This window comes from Panicum virgatum, chromosome 6K (genome assembly GCF_016808335.1).
Source record: "Panicum virgatum strain AP13 chromosome 6K, P.virgatum_v5, whole genome shotgun sequence".
Classification (NCBI taxonomy): domain Eukaryota; kingdom Viridiplantae; phylum Streptophyta; class Magnoliopsida; order Poales; family Poaceae; genus Panicum; species Panicum virgatum.
Genome location: NC_053141.1, coordinates 20,674,849 through 20,696,406, shown reverse-complemented (window position 1 = coordinate 20,696,406; position 21,558 = coordinate 20,674,849). Strand labels below are relative to the sequence as shown.

General features: G+C 45.2%; 1 non-coding gene across 1 annotated transcript; it reads right to left on the bottom strand.

The window, feature by feature from the left end:
- Positions 1 to 17,434: 17,434 nt before the first annotated feature.
- On the bottom strand, positions 17,435 to 17,541 carry LOC120639348. Its single transcript, XR_005661354.1, has one exon. It is a non-coding gene; the product is annotated as a small nucleolar RNA R71 (small nucleolar RNA).
- Between the last annotated feature and the right edge of the window lie 4,017 nt (positions 17,542 to 21,558).

The window sequence follows — 21,558 nt, the reverse complement described above, 5'->3', positions numbered from 1 at the left end:
CATAAGGAGTTTTTAATTTTTTTTTGTGAAGAAATTTATTGAATTTGAACGAATGCAAGGAGTTTTAAGGATTTGGGGATGCAAACCAACGATCTGGAGCTTGATGGGGTCGAGTGGGCTTCACCAAGGGCCGGCCGACCCATGGGTTCGGCCGCCTCTGAGGTGTGCCCTCTCGCCCTCCTCTTTTGCGTGCTGGTCGTGTAAGTTTTGTGTCGCATTTTTGTGAGGTGCATCCCCCCACACTTGTTTCTGTGCCTGTACAAAATCTCAAGACAAAATATGGCACAAATAAAAAGGGAACTCTGCCGGATTGGAATCCGGGGAGCTCAAACTTTATTATATTGAAATGAAAAGGGCGCTTATTACATGATGCAAAGGTAAACTCAAGAACTAAACATGAAAAGTAAATGCGCCCTGTCACTTGGTGGAGGCGTACACCTAAGCGATGTCCTTACCCTTCTCCAGGCGTGAGATCCTAGAGCTGAGGCCACGGCGGAGGGTATCAAGGTCGGCCTTGACCGATTTTGACTCTAATGACAACTCCGCCAGCTAGTCGCCCTACTTCTGATTCTCTTTCTTTAATGCGACTATAGTCTTCAGAAGCTGGACGACCTTGGGCCCATTTAGGACCTTCACGTCCTCACTCTCATACTGCCCCCCAGGACGTGTGATGGGAGGAGGAGTTAGGTGCCTCTTCACCCTTTTAGGGGTGGACGCAACAGATTCGTCCTCTCCCTTTTCCTTGGGGGAGAGCACGGGAAAGAGGCCCTTACCGTACCCCCCTCCAGGAGTCCGGACTCCTACGACCCTAAAGTGCTTTGGAGAGTTGTCGCTAATGTGGGTGAGAGAAGTGGTGTAATGGTGGCTAACTACGTCACCACTTTTGTTCCTCACAGTGTAAGCGTGCTGCATTCCCTCTTCCATGGGCATCGGAGGCATCGAATCGGCGAAGAGGCGAACGACGACATCCTTTGGGCAAAGTTCGCCCGTCGTAGGCCTTGGCGTAGTCCCTGGGCACCTTCCCCTGCCCCTCTAGGCAGAGGCCTTCTTGACAATGCGCCGTGCCGAAGGGGAGGCCGAGGGGCCTCCTCCCTGGTTCGGCCGAACCAGGGGGTCGGCCGCCCCCTCCTCGACGCCCCTCGGTGCCGTCTTCCTCCCAGGTGTTGGCAGGATCGCCAGTGGTGTCGTGGCAATATGCATTGCCTCTTCTTCCACTGCAGGGCTCTCTAAAGCTTGGTTGGCGGGAGACGGCTCGCCGTTGAGTCCGTACGTGGGCTTAAACCCAACGAACATAACGATTGTCTTTCCGGCCATGGAGATGGTGCTTTGCAGGTGGAAAAAGGCTGAGGAAAGGTGGAGTTCTTGGATCTTGGGTGAATGAGGAGAAGGAGAGGGGAGGAGATGAATTTAAAGGGAAGAGAGGATCAAAATGGTGCCAAACCTTCCGAAGTTCGGTGTCTCCACACAAGGAAACATGAAAAGGGACGTTGGATAGTTCCAATTCAAAGGTTCAGCACCAACGGCCACCCCCCTCTGGGCTCTGTTGGGCCTCAGGTTTCTTGTGTGGGCTTCTAAGGTCGTGGGCTAGGTGATCAGGGGGTGCATGGGCTTCATCTCTAACTTAATTTCATCGAAAACTTCACCGGGTCGAAAAGGTTCATGAAAAAGTTTAAGCCGATGGCCATTTACCTTGAAGTACTCACCATCATCATCCTGGAGTGTGATTGTCCTGTGAGAAGATGTGTTGATGACGGTGTATGGGCCTTTCCATTTGCTGCGAAGTATCCCTTCTCCAAAGAGTTTTACCCTGGAATTAAACATTAGTACCTTATCACCTGGCTTGAACTCCTTGGGCTTGATCCTCTTGTCGTGCCATCTTTTGGTATGGTCCTTGTAAATCTTGGCACTGTGATATGCTTTCTCTCTCCATTCCTCTAACTCTGCCAGCTGCATTTGTCTATTTCTCCCAGCGAGCTTGTAGTCCATGTTCCATTTTTTAATGGCCCAGTGGGCCCTGTGCTCAAGCTCAACTGGGAGATGACATGTCTTCCCGTAGACCAGTTGATACAGCGACATGACGATGGGTGTCTTGAATGCTGTTCTGTATGCCCAAAGTGCATCAGGCAGCATATTCTTCCATCCTTTACCCATCTCATTCACCATCTTCTGCAGAATATTCTTGATTTGTTTGTTAGAAGTTTCTACCTGTCCACTGGTCTGAGGGTGATAGGGTGTAGCGATGTTGTGTCTTGTGTCAAGTTCTTTTAGGAAGCGATGGAAGGTCTTGTCGATGAAATGGGACCCCCCGTCACTTATAACCATCCTTGGTGTTCCGAAGCGAGGGAAGATGATTTCATGAAACATCTTCCTCACATGCTTGGCGTCTGCAGCTCGGCAAGGTAACGCTTCCACCTACTTGGAAACGTAGTCCACAGCAACCAGGATGTACTCACAATCATGGGACTTTAGGAATGCCCCCATGAAATCAATACCCCAGACATCGAATAGTTCAACTTGGAGGTTGTATGTGAGGGGCATTGCATTGCGAGCAGTGATGCCTCCTTGCAGCTGGCATCTTCGGCACCTTCGAATAAATTCTCTGGTGTCTTCTTACATTGTGGGCCAGAAGAAACCACTTTGCCAGATTTTTGCTTGTGTTCTGAAAGCTCCAAAGTGGCCTCCATATGCTGCAGTATGGCATTTTTCTATAATCTACACCTCTTCTGCTGTAGGGACACATCTCCTCAATAATCCATCCGTACACACTCTGTACAGGTACGGTGGATCCCAAAGGTGACGTCTGCTCTCGAAGATCAGCTTTTTCTTGTTTTCCCCAGGTGGTACATAACCTGCAACCATGAAATTCACAATGTTTACGTACCATGGGTTGGAGTCAGTCACCTTGATCAGCATGTCATCGCGTAGGAAGTCATTGATTGGTGGTTCCTACAGGTTAGTAACTTGCATACACGACAAATGATCGGCTACAATATTCTCTACTCCCTTTTTATCTTTTATTTCAAGGTCAAATTCTTGGAGTAAGAGAATCCACCGAATCAAATGGGGCTTAGCATCTTTCTTGGTGAGCAAATATTTCAAAGCTGCATGGTCAGTATAGACAATAACCTTTGCTCCAACCAAGTAAGATCTAAACTTATCAATAGGAAAAACAACTGCGAGGAGCTCTTTTTCAGTAGTAGCATAATTTAACTGTGCTCCTGTCAGAGTTTTGCTAGCATAAGCAATTGCATGATTCTTTTTATCTTTGGTTTGGCCTAAGACCGCACCAACAACATAGTCGCTAGCATCACACATTATTTCGAACGGGAGGCTCCAATCTGGGGGTTGGATGATTGGAGCCGAGATGAGTTCCTTTTATAGGATTTCAAAGGCGCGAAGGCACTCATCCGTGAATTCGAAGGGCGCATCCTTAGCTAAGAGGTTTGTAAGAGGTCTAGCGATCTGAGAAAAGTCTTTAATGAAACGGCGATAGAACCCCGCATGACCTAAGAAGCTACGGATCCCCTTGACGTTAACTGGAGGTGGAAGACGTTCTATAACGTCGATTTTGGCCTTGTCCACCTCAATCCCCCTCTCGAACACAAGGTGTCCAAGGACGATGCCTTCGCGGACCATGAAATGACACTTTTCCCAATTCAGCACCAGGTCCTTTTCTTGGCATCGTTGCAAGACCCTGTCTAAATTTTCGAGACAATGATCAAAAGTTTTCCCATAGACGGAGAAGTCGTCCATGAAAACTTCCATGATTTCCTCGATCATGTCTGAAAAGATAGACATCATGCACCACTAAAATGATGCGGGAGCGTTACAAAGCTCGAAAGACATCTTGCGATAAGCATAGGTTCCGTATGGGCAAGTAAACATGGTCTTGCTTTGATCGTCAGGGTGGATGGGAATTTGGTGATAACCGGAATACCCATCAAGGAAACAGAAGAAAGAATGCTTGGCCAACCGCTCTAACATTTCGTTAATGAAGGGCAGCGGGAAGTGGTATTTCTTTGTGGCCGAGTTGAGTTTCTGATAGTCTATACACATCCTCCATCCCGTGACAGGTCATTGAGGTATGAGTTCGTTCTTACTATTTTGAACGATCGTCATACCTCCCTTCTTCGGTACAACTTGTACCGGGCTCACCCACTCGCTATGTGGCATAGGGTAAATGATCCCGGTGTGCAAGAGTTTAAGGACCTCTTTCTTAACGACATCTCTCATCGTATTGTTTATCCCACGCTGAGGCTCCCTAGAAGGTGTGCAGGTAGAGTCGGTAGGGATACGATGAGTGCAAAGGGTAGGGCTGATCCCTTTTAGGTCCTCGAGCCAGTAGCCAAAGACGGGTCTATGCTTTTCTAATACGGCTAGGAGTTTAGCCGTCTCCTCATCAGAAAGGTGACTACTAACGATGACGGGAGTTTGTGTGTCACCATTGAGGAAAGCATTGCGAAGGCCGTCGGGAAGGACTCTTAGTCCTATTGGAGGTCGAGTTGGCTTCTCGTGAATAGGCAGTTCGAGTTGTTCCTCTAATTCGTCCTCTTCTTGGATGAAGAGTTCGACATCTTTTTCTAAAGAGGGTTTAGAGTCGTCGTCTGGCATGATAGCCAACACTTCCTCAACGGGTCCTTCTTGGGGAACAAATTCGGCCAAGGAGTTTTTGGCTTGGCCGATAGGTAAAGTGAATGGTTTTCCCCCAAGAGACACCTGAAGTTCTCCTAGATTAAGAACATCTAGGAAGAGCTTTTCTACAGGATGCCCTATCAAGATGTCGAAGTCCTGGAATTCGAAGACATGGAAGTCTAGAGCAATCTCTATTTCCCTGTGCCAAACTGGCACTTTGTGCATAGTCCCGATCCCTCTTAATGTGGAACGTGGTCCAGTTCTAAGGGATTTTGTAGTTGGAGTAACACGTCTTTCGCCTAAGCGATCAGAAGCGAACAAGGTAGAAATAATGTTTACTCCAACTGTGGGATTGTAAAGAGCTGTGACTGCAGTCCCTTCTATGGAACATGGAATGGTTAAGGAGGGGGCATGAAATTGGATTATTTCGGAAGATGTTTCCCCTTCCTGTACCTATTCGTTGCTCATGATAGCGGTCACCCTTTTTACGCTCTCTCTAAGGGAAGCCTTATCGAGACCACCCGGTGGGTCTAAAGGGACTGGAGGCCTTTTCTGGAGGGGATATAATATGGTATTGCCAAAGTCATAGAATATATCATCCTCAACATTGAACGGGAATTCTGGAGGCGGAATTTCTTCCTCCTCCCGGTCTTCTGGTTCAGGGGAAGGTTCGGTCGGTGATTCATCATGGGTTACTAGAGAGTGAATGGGCTCGGCTATCGAAACTTCCTATTGGCTTGAAGGTTGTACTATTGGGAGAGATTCTGTGAAGGAGGTGTTCTCCATGATACGATCTAGAAGTGCCACCCCTTTGGAAGTGGTTTTATAGGCGAAAGATCCCCCAGCGGTGATATCAAGCTGTTGGGCTATGTCATTGTTCAGCCCCAACCAGAAGTGCTGAAGCAGCACATGGTCGGGAATGGACAAGTCTGGGCCGACATGTGTGAGTTGTGAGAATCTAGCCCAGGCTGTCCCAAGGGTCTCCTTCTCATGCTGACGAAAGTCGAGGATTTCTTTACGCAGGGAAGCGATGCGGGAAATAGGGAAGAATGCGAGACATAACCTGTTCCGCAATTCATCCCACTCTCTGTTTACCTTTCCTACATTATGGGTGTACCATTGTTTCGCTTTCTCAGCAAGGGAGAAAGGAAATAACTTCCACCGAAGTGTTTTTTGTGCCATGCCTGCAATGGACAAGCAAGAGCACATTTGCTCGAACTCTCGTAAGTGGTGGTAGGGATTTTCTAGTTCGTATCGTGTGAAGGGTTGTTCCCGGACCATGGCTATGAAGCCAGGGCAGAGTTCAAAGCCTGAAGCTGTGATTGGCTTGGATGACTGTGGAGGCTCTAAGAACTCGCCCGAGGGAGCAGAGAGTTGGTGGATAGAAAGAGTGTCCATGGAATAAGGTTAAAAAGAAAAGAAAGGATACACGAGCAACTAGGTTCGAAGACAACTACGGCAATCGTTCCCCGGCAACGGTGCCAGAAATGCTTGTTGGTATTTCTTAACTTTTACAGAGAAGTCCGCAAGCGCATGGAAATACCATTGTAGAACTTCACCCGGGAGTATTCAGGGTATCGTAATTTACACGAGGAACGGGTGTATAACTATCTTCTAACTAGATTACCCTGAAGAAGATAAGAGATAGAGAGACCTTAGGGTAGTGTGGTTCTGGTCTAAGGATGTGCTCTAGGGAAGATACACTAATGTTTTCACTCGTTCACTTTAGGCACCGGTCTGACCCTGGTCTGCCAAGGAATATCCGGTATCACTCTATGTCGTACCTAGGCGGGGGGGGGGGGGGGGGGGAATGCACTAACCACGCAGACTGTCTCCGTAGCGAACGGACAGGGCTGTCACCACCTGCCGTCTACCCCACAATACTAGCTAAATACGAGACAAACAAAGGTAATCTATGGCCCAGACACCACGCTTATGCCTACGACTACTACTCTAGAGTCGCGCAGGGTTATCCCGTCTTTATCAGGGGCCCTCTTCTAGAGTATCCGCTACGAGAACGGATGATGAACCCGCGAATGAATGACAACAAAAGGATAACTTTACTAGAACTCACCGAATAGAAGAACCCGGATATGTACTCCAAATGTACCGTATCCGTAGAGGTACAAAGTCGAAGAGACGCTGACAAGTCCGGCTCTTCTCCGAACTCCTTCCTCACACACCCGCTAGGCTAATGATACAAAGAGGTGGAGTCTCTCTACTCTTCTCCTTCACGTATGAAATGGTGTGTATGTGAGAGGTGGAGGGAGCCCCCTTTTATAGTCTTTAGGGTCGGTTCCTGCCAAAAGCATATATGGAAGGTGATCAGGAGGAGTAGGGGGCACGCCACATCGAAGTGCACCTGGACGGGAGGCCGGCCAGGTTCGGCAGACCCATGGGGTCGGCCGTCCCATGGGGTCGGCCGGCCCCACCTGGTCACCTCTCATCCTTATCTTCCTCGGGGAGTCTGATCTGTGGGCCCATGTCAAGATCCCGTGGTGCATTTTCCTTGGTTCCCCCATTTTCTCTGACATGTGGGCCCTCCTTGTAAGAGACACGTCTCAGTGTTGATCTTTTGTGCACTTTTCCTCGTGTTCACTTGTGTTTTCCCTCTTTTGCAGATGTGGGTGCTTGCAGATGACAATTTACCAAAACTCGTGGAAATGATCAGTAATACGCCCTATATCTAAGTTTGGTGATTATATACGGTAAAAAGCTGCAAGAGTTGATGGTTGAAAATGACACTTAAGGACCATCAACAGGTGGTCGGTGGCGGCCTGTCCACGGTGGTATGTGGGCCGGCGGCAACCTAAGCCGCGGCGGCGGCGTTCTGGCAGGCGAGGAAGGGAGGGGCCTGGCTTGGAAGATTCCAGGAGGCAAGAGCAAGCTTATGGGTCGCTCAATTTGGACAAGAATGGGGTGGAGGGATGAGCTCGTCTATGAGTTCGAGCTCGGGTATCCATGGCGGATGGCAAAGGAGGTCTGGGCGGTTTTTGGGTGAACGTGGGGGAGGGTTCTACCCATTTTATAGGCAAGGGAGGGAAGCTCCACAGGATGAGTTCGCCAGGGGGGGAGATAAGCTCCGGCGGCAGCGGTGGTACTTCCATGGGCGGCCGGCGGTTGTGGCTCGAGCGGACGGCGTGGCGCGCGCGTAGATGGCCTGCAGGGGGAGCAGAGTGGCGGCGGAGGCTTTTTGCGCGGCACATGGAGCAGCGCGGGGCAGCTGGCGGGCGGGGAACCGGCGGCGGCGGCCAAAACAACGACGAAATCGGTGGCGCCCCTGTTTCTAGACACAGGAGGAAGATGAACTGTGGGTGGACTTTGTTGCAAAATGTGAAAAGGCTAGGGGGTTTTCTGTAAACATAAAATTTCCCGTTGATCTAGGGCTCAAATGAAAAAGTGCCCAACATGAAAGTTGTTCAGTTTTTCAAGACCTACAACTTTCATGTTGTGCAAATTTTCACTAGTTCAAAGGATTTTGAAATATTTTGAATCCATCAAATCTTTTAAAATGCAAAAGAACACAACTTATTTTTAAAATTGCAAGGGTAGCCTTATGTATAAATGCATATTTTTATGAGGGTAAAAGTGAAAAACAAAAAATACATTTTAACCCCTCATAAATTTTGAAATTTTGCCTTTTGCAAATTTATTTTGTAAAAAGGACTTTGCGCTTTTATAAAATAGCAAAAATACCCTTGCTATATAAATCATGGTTTAAATTTTTAAAACAACACAAAAATTTTATTTTTAACCCCAAAAACCTGGATTGTCACAGCCTTCCCCCCTAAAAAGAATGTCGTCCCCGAGATTCGAGAGTAGAAGAGAGCTACAAGATAGGGTGCCAATGTCAGACTTGCTTGATGCTTGTGATCTATCAAGGGTAATGCATCAGGCATTAAGATAAATATGTGGATGGCATGAATGTTGTAACAAGGATCATCTTGAAGGAGTAGAAATTTTGACAAAGTTTTGCCATCTACATCAAAGGATCAAACGGTGAAATGATGATAAAAGATTGTTAAAATGGTTTTACGAATATTGGGGAAAGATGTGATTCTGATTCATTGAAATATAAGGTTTCATAAGAATCCAGAAATGATAAAACTACAAACAAGGCTTAGTTGATCATTTGAAACTTCTTGAATAAAAGATCAAGGATGCAAAGGTTCTATCTAAGGTAGCACAACTAGTTTTCTTTTTCTAAGATCAACAAACACAAGGTTTAAAACAGGGCACTCATCAAATTATCACTAACCAATCAACAAGGTAAAGCACTCTAAAGATCCTCAGAAAGATACTCAAAACATTTACTTATTTAACAAGAATTAAAGCATTCAAGTTTTAACATATGCATGCCCGTTCTATCGTCCTCACAATCAAAAGTAACTGCCAAATATCTTTGGCCTTACGTGGTTAGTTTCGGTGGCAACATATAGATACGTCTCTCTTCCTATAATATCTAGTCGGTAAATCCTAACCGTTCTTAATCTATCGAATTATGGTTAGTGTACCTACAGAAAACATATAGTACATATATATACTAATAGTCACCTTATAATACCCATAAGATCACTCTAGGACTTTACGATCTAAGCACAATCCTTAACGAGTCCAACGTAGTTTTATAAATACTTTGTTGAGCACATCTTTTATTCCAAAAGCAGTTTTAAGGTTCATCGTAACCTCCGGCATGTATGTTTCGGCTCTGATACCAGCTGTGGCAGAACCGCCTAAATTAATCCGCTTCAAATGCGCTAACCATCACTATTACTACTAAAATGGTTAACACGCACTTCAAATGGAGAAATTTGACAGTCTGTCAGGTAAAATCCTGATAAAACCACGGAATATCGGATCGTAACAACATACCTCACTCGAAGGTGAGCCCAGAGATTACAATAACCAAAATTTTACAAACTTCGAAAGTAAATGTTATTATAAACTGAGTTTCAGAATTCAGATGGAGTACCTCAGAAGTTTGAAAGTAGATAAGTTTTTCAGAGTTTATAAACAGTGGAAAAGATAACGGTATCTAGTGATGATATATGACATCATGATGAAGCCCGTACATGACGTCAATCTCACCAAGCATTCCAAGAGTTACCTGAAAATAAGGTTAAAAGCAAGACTAAGTATACTAATACTCTGCAAGACTAACCCGACTAAGGGTATATAACATCCCTTTAACTAGACATGCAAGGCTTGTGAGGGTTCTGGAGTTTATTTTGCTGAAAAGCAATAAAGAGTAGGTCCTTAATTTCAAGTTTTAGCTTTCAGGTTCTAGTTGGATTAACCATTCTAGGTTTGCACCTATCTATATAAACATGGTAGAGAAACTATTTGCATCCAACAAGATTGAGTATCATCTTTGTTTCACCTCTTACTCTATGTGGCAAAGAGATTAAGCAGTCTCAATATCTGTGAGAGGCGGAACAGTACGAACCGAATTTCAATCCTTGCAAGGTAAAACCTAACACACACGCTTGGAGTACTGACGAGTCACTCCCAAGCAACTGTTTGCCTTTCATTCCGGTTCGTGGATCAGGGCCACTCTCCCCGACTATAGGGCACCACTCCTCATCCCTCATAGCCGTAGTTGTAGCGCTACTTAACATAATTTCCATCTCATTCTTTTTATCCATCCTATCCTTAAGAGAGAGTGGGGGTGTATGTCCACTTGCCGGGCCGATTGGTTACTAGGCTTGCCGCGTACCATATTTACGGCATGTGGCTAGTACTTTCAAACGCTTAATCAACACTACCACACACTGCGGCCTTATCAAATTCATCAACACAGAAGGATTTCAATATGAAGCTTGTAACCAAATCCGTCCATGATCCTTATAGTGATTGCAGAAAGTAAACAAGCAACTCCTATAAAGTTCGCGAGTAACGGGCAATCACTCGACTTTTACCTGTCCTATTAGCATAGCAGTTATTCGAAACTCAGATCTAGTGTTCAATCAATAGGAACCTAGAATTATGCATCTAAGGTTTTCATTCAACTCCAATAAATTAAATACACAAACAATTAGTAATAAGTTGCATAAAATAATAGGATTATGCACCGGGCCTTGCCTTTAGAAGGGTTTATAAAGTCTGTAAGCGTTAGCTCTTCCGAATCTGGGTTCGGGACTTCAGTTAATTCCACGATGTTGGTTGGACTTCATGTAATTTTCTATCGAACTTCGAGTTCACATTCAGGTCTTCGTTATCTTCTGAAGTGTTGACTTGGACTTCAGAAGTATCCTTGTCTGGTTCTTGAATGAGTTTGTACATTCCGTCGACTAGCGATATTATTTCTATATGCAATGCAGTATTCGAAATTAGTGAAGTGCTTAAGTATAGCTTTCCTTCACTAAAAGTTATTATCCAATAAAGTAAATATTTAAGACCAAGCTTAAAAGTATTACTTTACTGGGCAATCGTTTATAGAGTAAAAGGGAATACAAGGAATTCCATAAAATAACAAAATTAACTAAGCATCATGGTTACATTCACATAGCAACCAAGATAGGGTTTAAATTAGGAACATAGAGTGGGTTGAATTCAAATTTAGAATTTGAGTTCAAAAGAAAATCCACAACTAGGGTTCAAACATCAAACATCAATTCAAAGTCTAAAAGGAAAGATCATGCATATAAATCAAGCCCTAAACATGGAGTTAATTCTAGCAACAACACTAGCATGTATGAATTAACCTTAGAATTCAAGAATAAATTAAAAACTCTAGCTAGACAGTGTAAAAATTATCCCAAAATTTATCATAAACTATTTATGATCAAGATAACTCATGGAAAGATGACCCTAAGAAATTAATAAAAACATGCTTTAACAAAATAAACAAGCGTATAAGCTAGAAATAAACAAATCAGATGAAATAACAAGGAAAACTCAAGCATTTGGGCCACAAATTTCACACAAAACTACACATGGCAAGAGGATACTAGGTTCCAAAAATCAAACAAAACAAAGCTATGGTTAAAAAGATATAAATTACTCATTTGCAAACAATTAAACTAGAGCACACAATATAAAGTTTCATACAAACTTTAGTAGTCAAAGTTGTAAATCTAGTCAAGAGGAACACAGCAAAATTAATTTGGCATTTTTCTGATTTTTCTACGAATTTCTATGAATTTTGGAGGTTCACAAGGAAACATGAAAGAGGCTCTGGACTTTTTACAAAAGGGACCCTGAAACTAATTAAAGTAAAGCAATCAGGCCCTCAGGCCATGGCCGGCGGTGGGGAGGTCCTGGCCGGCCAATTTCCGGCGAGGATGGCCCTCCTCCGGCGAGGGCAAAGGGTGGGAGAGTAAGAAGGGTTTGTGGGCTACCTTGGGGCGGTGGTTTGGGGGCTTGGGGTGGTCGGTGGCGGCCTGTCCACGGTGGTCAGTGGGCCGGCGGCGACCTAAGCCGCGGCGGCGGCGTTCTGGCAGGCGAGGAAGGGAGGGGCCTGGCTTGGAGGATTCCCGGAGGCAAGAGCAAGCTTATGGGCCGCTCAATTTGGACAGGAATGGGGTGGATGGATGAGCTTGTCTATGAGCTCGAGCTCGGGTATCCATGGCGGATGGCAAAGGAAGTCTGGGCGGTTTTTGGGTCAACGTGGGGGAGGGTTCTACCCCTTTTATAGGCAAGGAAAGAAGGGGATAAGGGAGGGAAGCTCCACGGGATGAGTTCGCCAGGAAGGGGAGATAAGATCCGGCGGCGGCGGTGGTACTTCCATGGGCGGCCGGCGGTTGTGGCTCGAGCGGACGGCGTGGCGCGCGTGTAGATGGTCAGCAGGGGGAGCAGAATGGCGGCGGAGGCTTTATGCGCGGCACGTGGAGCGGCACGGGGCAGCTGGCGAGCGGGGAACTGACGGCGGCGGCCAAAACAACGGCGAAGTCAGTGGCGCCCCTGTTTCTGGACAGAGGAGGAAGATGAACTGTGGGTGGACTTTGTTGCAAAATGTGAAAAGGCTAGGGGTTTTCTGTAAACATAAAATTTCCTTTTGATCTAGGGCTCAAATGAAAAAGTGCCCAACATGAAAGTTGTTCAATTTTTTAAGACCTACAACTTTCATGTTGTGCAAATTTTCACTAGATCAAAGGATTTTGAAATATTTTGAAATCAATCAAATCTCTTAAAATGCAGAAGAACACAACTAATTTTTAAAATTGCAAGGGTAGCCTTAAGTATAAATGCATCTTTTTATGAGGGTAAAAGTGAAAAACAAAAAAATACATTTTAACCCCTCATAAATTTTGAAATTTTGCCTTTTGGAAATTTATTTTGTAAAAAGGACTTTGCGCTTTTCTAAAATAGCAAAATTACCCTTGCTATATAAATCATGGTTTTAATTTTGAAAACAACAGAAAATTTTTATTTTAACCCCTAAAACCTAGATTGTCACAGCCACCGCGAGCTTAAGCTCACCGGCGCTAATGGAGGCAGCGGCGGGCTATCTGCGCTCGTAGGGGCGAGCTGTGCCTTTTATAGGCAAGGGAGGAGGGGGAGGTGGTTCTGGGGTCGTGCTACGCCTGGGGAGAGGGCCACTCGGCCGGGAGACGATGTGGCAACAACGTTCGGCAGCGTGTCAAGCTGGGCGCGTGGCATCTGCTCGAGGTGCCAGGGAGGAGTGGGTTGGGGAAAATTGGGGGCGCACGGGCGGTTTGGGCTTGGCCGCGACACCTGGCCATCCAGGTGGCCGGCTCACCGGCGTACGGCGTCGCCGTGGACAGGGAGCAGGGAAACAGGGAGAGGAGGGAGGAGAGAGATGAGTCAGTGGCAATTTCAAAATTTTCTCGAAGTTCAAACCAGTTCTGTAAACTCCATTTTCCTCCTTCATCTTGGCCTCAAATGAAAAACTTTTGAATACCATTTTTGTTCAGTTTTTCGAGATCAACTTTTGTTTTAGGCACATTTTCATTTGAGCAACGGGTTGAAAGTTATTTAATTACTCTGAAATTACTTAATGATTAAGCAACCTATCATTTCATGTGCAAACTTTCATTTTCTCCCCTTGGCTTCAACTAGACTTTTGTTAATCTTTTTATGCTGAATATGCCTATGAAAATTCATGGACACATGTGACTTGGGTTGAAAGTTATTTTAAATTGCTTATGTTTAGGATTTAAATTCTAGTTATATAAAGTGTTTAAATTTTGAATTTGTAAAAAGTCTTTTAATTCAAACTAGGTGTCACAAAAATATAAGTGTGTTTTTATACTACATATTTCATGACAAGTTGGGCATAAAATTTATCCTCTTAATTATTTGGGAAAAACAAAATTCTATATACATGTCTATACTCTAGTTTCATACACACATACATACATATGTTTTCAAAAATTTGCATAATTTGAATTGTTCTTGTTTGTTTGAGCCTGATTTTGTGTTCATTAAGCATGATATCATATTTAATATTTCTTGCTTAGCATTTTAAAATTCTGGGATGTCACAGTGATCTCGGTGGAGGAGTGGAGGAACGAGGAGAATTCTGGTGAAGAGTGTTGGAATGAGGAAGAGGGGGAGGCCTCTCGGTTTAAATCAACTCAGATCGACCCGAACGCCCTAGAGATGAACGTTTACAACGATTTGAACGTTGCACGAAAGGACGAGGGCGAACGGGCTCAGGGCCAAGCCGGCCGGCCTCCCTTAGGCTGGCCGGCCCCACCTTGTTAGGTGTGGCCCCGGGCTTCTGGAATCTTCCTCCTCAGTCTTTCTATTTTTGGGCATTTGGGTGTTTTGGTCCAGAAAAGGAAAGAAAAGCATGGTGGAGAGGAAGAGAGACACTAAACCTAGGATACGGCCTGTTTAAGGTACGGTGATGATCGTAGATGCATGCTCTAACTCGGATAGCTCGTAGACATCTACCTCTTCGAGTTCAGGTATTTCGGGCTCGAGGAATATTTTCAATCTTTGGCCATTGGCCTTGAAAATGTTCCCGTCATCATCCTGGAGGGTTATAGTGCCGTGGTCGGCGGCGTTAAGGACTAAGAATGGGCCTTCCCACTTACTTCTAAGCTTACTATGACCAAACAAACGAATGCAGGAGTTGAAGAGGAGTACCTTGTCTCCCACTTTGAAGTGCTTGATCTTGATTCGCTTATCGTGCCATCTTTTCATCCACTCCTTGTAGAGCTTAGACCGGTGGTAGGCCTTCTCCCTCCATTCATCCAGTTCAGCCAGTTGGATTTGTCATTTGATCCCGGCTGACTGGAGATCCATATTCCACCTCTTGATTGCCCAATGGGACTTATACTCGAGTTCAACAGGAAGATGGTAGGTCTTGCCATAAACCAATTGATACGGTGTCATTCCTATCGGCGTTTTGTAAGGTCTCCGATAGGCCCATAGTGCCTCGGGTAATTTGCTTCACCATCCCTTCCCCATGGCATTGACCGTCTTTTGCAAGATGTTCTTGATTTGCTTGTTTGACGTCTCTACCTGACCACTTGTTTGGGGATGGTATGGTGTAGCAACCCAGTGGTCCACTCCTAACTCGCTGAGGCACTTCCTGAAGGTTTTGTCGATGAAGTGTGAGCCTCCATCACTGATCACGACTCTAGGAACTCCGAAGCGAGGAAATATAATTTCCTGGAACATTTTCTTCGAGCTTTTCGAGTCGGCCGCTGTTGACACTCACTAACGATCATTTCTAGGCGTCAACTTGATCAGAAAATCGGGCGAGTTTGCATTTCTTACATGCATGCTTATATAATAAAATCTCTAAACCACACTTTACCTTTTAGAATATGCAAGTTGTGTTTTCAAGCTAATATGCAGGTTACAAGCACACTTTGGCCCGGCATAAAATCACAGAAATTATCAGAGCGTCGATTCGGGCTCAGATGGACCAAAAGTGATGCAAGAACCCACACCAAAACACGTCAAGACAAGGCAAACCACAACATTCAGACAAAAGGAGGCCCAATACAACCTGTTGGAAGAAGATGGGGGCGGTTGTCGGCCTGGGCAGGCCGACCGACCTACTTGGTCGGCCGACCTGGCCCTTGGGCCCCACCACCTCAACTTCGCCATGTGTCATCTCCTCACTGGCTGCTGATGGCGGTTCTGCAAGCTTCACCCCATTGCTCCCTGCTTTAAATACAAGGGGGGGTGGAGAATAGAACACACACACACACCACACACCTCCCCTCTCTTGCATTCCTTGCATAGTCTTTAGGCTTAGTGGAGTTTAGGAGAAGTCTAGGAGTCATCGAGTCGCCTGTGTTGCTCGAGAGTCTGGTATGGATTCATCTCCAGCTCTCTCTTGTAATATTCGGTCGTTTTTAATAGAATTAGACTATGGTTACCGATATCTGCTTGAAGTATGTTCTGAGTTATCGGATATATGCTTCTTGATATGGTTGCGTTATCATTCCATGATTGCATTGTATGATCGCCCTGTGCTGGAGATGGTTAGTCTTTTGTTCCTAGAACTCTATCAACTGCTCCAGTATTCGTATGATTGCTCTAGTGTGATGTCTGTCCATCCGAAGGGTGGGGGCTCTGCGCGGGACACTAGAGTATCCCTTACTAGTGTAGACATGGTGTCTAGATTAGTTAAGTGTTGTTGGATGTCAACTATACCCATGGTTTGTAGAGGTAGCCGGCAGGTGGTGACAGCCCTGTCCGAGCCTTTTAGTAATCCTCCATGTTCGGTATGGGGGATAGGAGGTACATAAAATCGCCGGGGTGTACGGGCTCCTCCCGTCGCTTCGATAGCGATCTCCCTGTTGTGTAGTTTAATCTCTGACAAGCTAACCAATGAGAAAGTGTAGATATAGCTAGCCTAGCGCATCTAACTCGAGCTCTGACTTTTACCTTGCGCCCGGCCTAAAGCATCTTTTATCTTTCTTTTATTTATTTATCCAAGAGGGTAGTTTGTGTGTGTGTCACACTACCTCCTACCATGTTATTATCTTACCCCTGTTTATGCATGGGAATATCCAATCAAATAGCGTTCACCCTCTAATCTATATATTCTCTCCCTCACCGCCTTCCCTGCGGAAATATAAATGACACTCCGGTATACTCCCGGGTAAAATGCTACAGCGGTATTCCGTGCGCTTGCGGATTTATTCGTGGTTCATGAAATACTGCCACCCCAAATTGGCGTCTACGGGCGTCATCACTGGTGACGTTGGTAGGCGCCAACAAGCATTTTTGGCGCTGTTGCCGGGGAAGACACAGAGTGAAATATATAGATAAAATTGTGAACAAAATCGAAATTGGTATTCGCTTGCTAAACAGGCTAACTTGGCTTTGTTTTCTCGTCTTTGTTGATATGAAAACAGGGTAGTGTATGACCGGTTTTGACCTGCCACAAAACTTTCATTCCGATCCAGAGTCACTTTCGAGGAGGACGTGAGCTCATCTCGTATCACCTCAGATCTCACTCTCGGCAGTCGATCCAATCATCGCATCGTCATCAGCTCCTAGAGCTATGGCCCAGAAGACACTCCGTGATTACTCTGCCCCATCTGCTAACCAGGTCCCCACCGGGCCCGAGGTTAACACCGGAGGAGAAAATTTTGAGATCAAGACGGGTCTCATTACGATGGTGCAGGCCAGCCCATTCTGTGGCAAGGCCAATGAGGATGCCAGCGCTCATCTCCAGCAGTTCCTGGAGCTTTGTAGTACTTTTGTTATCAAGGGTGTATTGCAAGATGCTATCCAGCTCCGTCTGTTTCCGTTCTCTCTCTTGGGGAGAGCGAAGCAATGGTTTTATGCTAACAAGGCTGCTGTGGATACTTGGGACAAATGTGCCAAGGCGTTCCTCTCGAAGTTCTTCCCGACGGGCAAAACCAATGCTCTTCGTGGTCGGATTTCGAACTTCCAGCAGGCATCAAATGAGTCAATTCCGGAAGCTTGGGAGAGGCTTCAGGAGTACATTCTAGTGTGTCCGCACCATGGAATGGATAATTGGCTCATTCTATAGAACTTCTACAATGGGTTGACACAGTCATCCCATGACCATGTGGATGCCGCTGCGGGTGGAGCTTTCTTCTCGCTAACCATTGAAAGAGCTACATCATTGATCGAGAAGATGGTTTCCAACCAAGGTTGGAGTGATGATTGCCTCCAACCATGCCAGCGAGGTATGCACTCCATTAAGGAGGCCGACATGCTCGCTATGAAGATTGATCTCCTCCTCAAGAAATTTGAGGATTATTCTCAAGATAAGGCTCAATTGCAAACACTTCAAGCCTTGGAAACTCACATGACGTGCGAGGTCTGCGGGAATGTTGGACATTCGGGTGATAATTGCCTAGAAACCCAAGAAGAAGCTTTATTCCTCAATGGCAACAATGGGTTTCGTCCACAAGGAGGTCAGGGGTGGAATCAACCACGCCCATACTACCAAGGAGGTAATGGGAATTCGAATTCTTTCTGTCCTAACCAGCCTACCTTGAGAGATCTTGTCTACGGCCAAGCGAAGATCAATGAGTCCCTTCAGAAGAAGTTGGCCATCACAGACAAATCTATGGAGACCATCCATGCCAATATGGACGGATTCTCCACTGCCATCAAGAACCAGTTGAGTTTCAACAAGATGATTGAGACTCAACTAGCTCAAGTGGCTGCTACCATGCCCCCTACTCTGGAGAACGTTAAGGCGATAACCACGCGAGGAGGCAAAACTACTCAAGACCCGTCCTATCCTAACCATGTTAGCAGGAAGAAAGCAAGCCCGGTGGCAGAAGAACCACCTCGGGAGGAGGAACCTGAGAAAGTTCATGAAGGGAAGATGGCTCCGCATGAATTCTATGACACTCAAGTATTGCCGTTCCCTATGAGGGCAAAGAAGTCAAGTACAGATGAGCAGTTCAGTCACTTTGTTGAGATAATACAACAAGTGTACATCAATGTACCCTTGATGGATGCAACGAAGGTTCCGACCTATGCTTGCTATATCAAGGACATAATCAACAACAAGCGACCGCTGCCAACTACCGAAGTAATCAAGCTCACTGAGGCATGCAGTGCAGCTATACTTCAACAATTGCCCGAGAAGAAAAAGGATCCAGGATTCCCCACTATCAGATGTTCAATAGGGACACAGAACTTCGACAAAGCCTTATGTGATTTGGGAGCCAGTGTTAGTGTGATGCCGAAGGTGGTATTTGACCAACTCAACTATACGGAGTTGACACCAACACCCATGCAATTGCAATTGGCTGATTCTTCAGTTCGACACCCAGAAGGAATCGCTGAGGATGTCCCAGTGAGAGTTCGGGATTGTTTCGTCCTAGTCGACTTTGTGGTACTTGATATGGATAATCAGAAGGCGACTACTCTCATTCTAGGACGGCCATTCCTCAATACAGTAGATGCACATATTGATGTTGGGGCTAGAGAAATCCGACTCCATATCAATGGTAAAGAGGAGAAATTTGACTTCCAACCCAAGAGAGAGCAATGCTTGATGATCCGAGTCAAATTTGGGCCAAATCCTCAAAATCAAAGAAGTCGAAGTCACGCCCTCTTAGAAAGATAGTCTTATACCTTTTATGAAGACACTTATGAAAGATGATCCAACGAGCTCAAAAAGGTCTAAGAAGAAGGGTAAATCAAAGGTTACTACGCCCGAGGATCCTGTTCCTACGCCGCCTACGCCCCCAAAGAAGACCAAAAAGGTGTGGCGCAAGAAGAACAAGACGTCATCGACCGCTACTACTTCTCCAGGTACGGACGAAACGACCTCAACCTGATCAGGTATGGAGAAAGGTCCTGCTTTTTGGACCCTAAACCAAGAGCTAGCTTGGGGGAGGTTCCCTCCCCTAAGTCAACTGTATCCCTTTATTTGCTTTCAATAAAATTTGATAAAAAACTCTCAAAAACAAAATAAAAATTTACTTCTTTATTTCCCTTTTTCATGATGCGCGGTAAGAATGTTTTAACTCCTTTTGATAAGTTGAAAGGATGAGTTTTGCTTTGCTCTATCATTTCTGTTGTGCCTAGTTTGAAAATAAGAGTTCTCTTGAGTTTAAATCTGCTGGTTATGCAAATATCTTGTCAATAAACTTGAAAGTTTTGTGGGTTGCGTATGCTTGATTCAAGTCTAAGTTGTTGCGAGTTCAGATATGGTAAATAAGGTTGTGCAAGCTTGTTCTAGTGATGCTTGAAGTCTGGAGTTGTTTTAAAAAAAAAATTAAAAAGAGGCAAGTTCCCCAGAGATATGCAATGTCCTACCAGAGCCATATGTCATATTCCATGAAAAAACCTTTACACATATGCTGCTTGATATTCTGTTGAGTTTTATCAAATTGTGTGACCCTAGTGAGATGCTTTTCATGCTTTCTTGATCATAAGCACGTACACGTCCTATCCAATTGCCACATTCCTACACTGGGAATTGGCACCACCACCCATTCATTCCACATAATCAATGCTCCATGTCTTGGTGATCTCTCTCGTAGAACATCGCTGAAATAAAATAAAGTTAGATTATGGTTGCCCCAAAAAGAAAAATGATGGCATGCCAAAGAAGCATGACCCAAAAAAAAAGAGAAAAAGAGAGAAAGAAAAACGGGTATCCATGTCTCATAAAAAAAGAGAGACATAGGGATGATTCGAGAGAGAAAAGCCATTACCTCAAGGAGTAAGTCACATCCATCCATCCATCCATCCATCCATCCACTCATACACTTGCACCTTTTGATCGAGATTGCATGACTTGTTTCTCCATGGATCCTCTCTCTGACTTTACAATAAATAGAATACAAGTGTGCCCTATTCTTATCCTACCATGAGCTCCATAAAGGCTTGTAGTAGTAGGGAAGATTAAAGGCAGATACTGCCCTGGTAAGGAAATACAAGATGAGTGCCTCGAAAGAGTTATCCTGGGAGTTTTGCCATGTTTTCAAAATTCTTTCAAAAAGTATCTCCAGATGGATTGCGATCTATGAACAAGTAAGTATCACTCTATGCACCATTCTAACTCTCAACAGCCCAAGACAAGGAGATAGCTAAAAAGCCCCATAAAGGAGTAAGGTAATTGAGCAAAGGTATGCTAACCGACTTATTTAAGCTTATAGATGAATCCCTTTGCTTCAGACTATGACATGACAGGTAAGGTATGAGTCAATGTGATTTTCTGATCAACAACCTGATTTGTCCTACTTTGCTCGGGATGAGCAAAGGACAACTTGGGGGATCTTGTTGACGCTCACTAACGATCATTTCCAGGCATCAACTTAATCAGAAAATCAGGAGAGTTTGTATTTCTTACATGCATCCTTATCCAATAAAGTCCCTATACCACACTTTACCTTTTAGAATATGCAAGTTGTGTTTTCAAGCTAATATGCAGGTTACAAGCACACTTTGGCCTAGTATAAAATCACAGAAATTATCAGAGCATCGATTCGGGCTCAGATGGACCAAAAGTGATGCAAGAACGCACACAAAAACACATCAAGACAAGGCAAACCCCAGCATTCAGACAAAAGGAGGCCCAATACAGCCCGTTGGAAGAAGATGAGGGCGGTTGGCGGCCCGGGCAGGCCGACCGACCTACTTGGTCGGCCGACCTGGCCCGTGGGCCCCACCACCTCAACTTCACCACATGTCATCTCCTCACTGGCTGCTGATGGCGGTTCTGCAAGCTTCACCCCGTGGCTCCCTGCTATAAATACAAGGGGGGGGGGGCGGATGGAGAATAGAACACACACACACACACACACCTCTCCTCTCTTGCATTCCTTGCATAGTCTTTAGGCTTAGTGGAGTTTAGGAGAAGTCTAGGAGTCATCGAGTTGCCGGTGTTGCTCGAGAGTCTGGTATGGGTTCATCTCTAGCTCTCTCTTGTAATATTCGGTCGTTTGTAAAAGAATTAGACTATGGTTACTGATATCTGCTTGAAGTATGTTATGAGTTATCGGATATATGCTTCTTGATATGGTTGCATTATCATTCCATGCTTGCATTGTA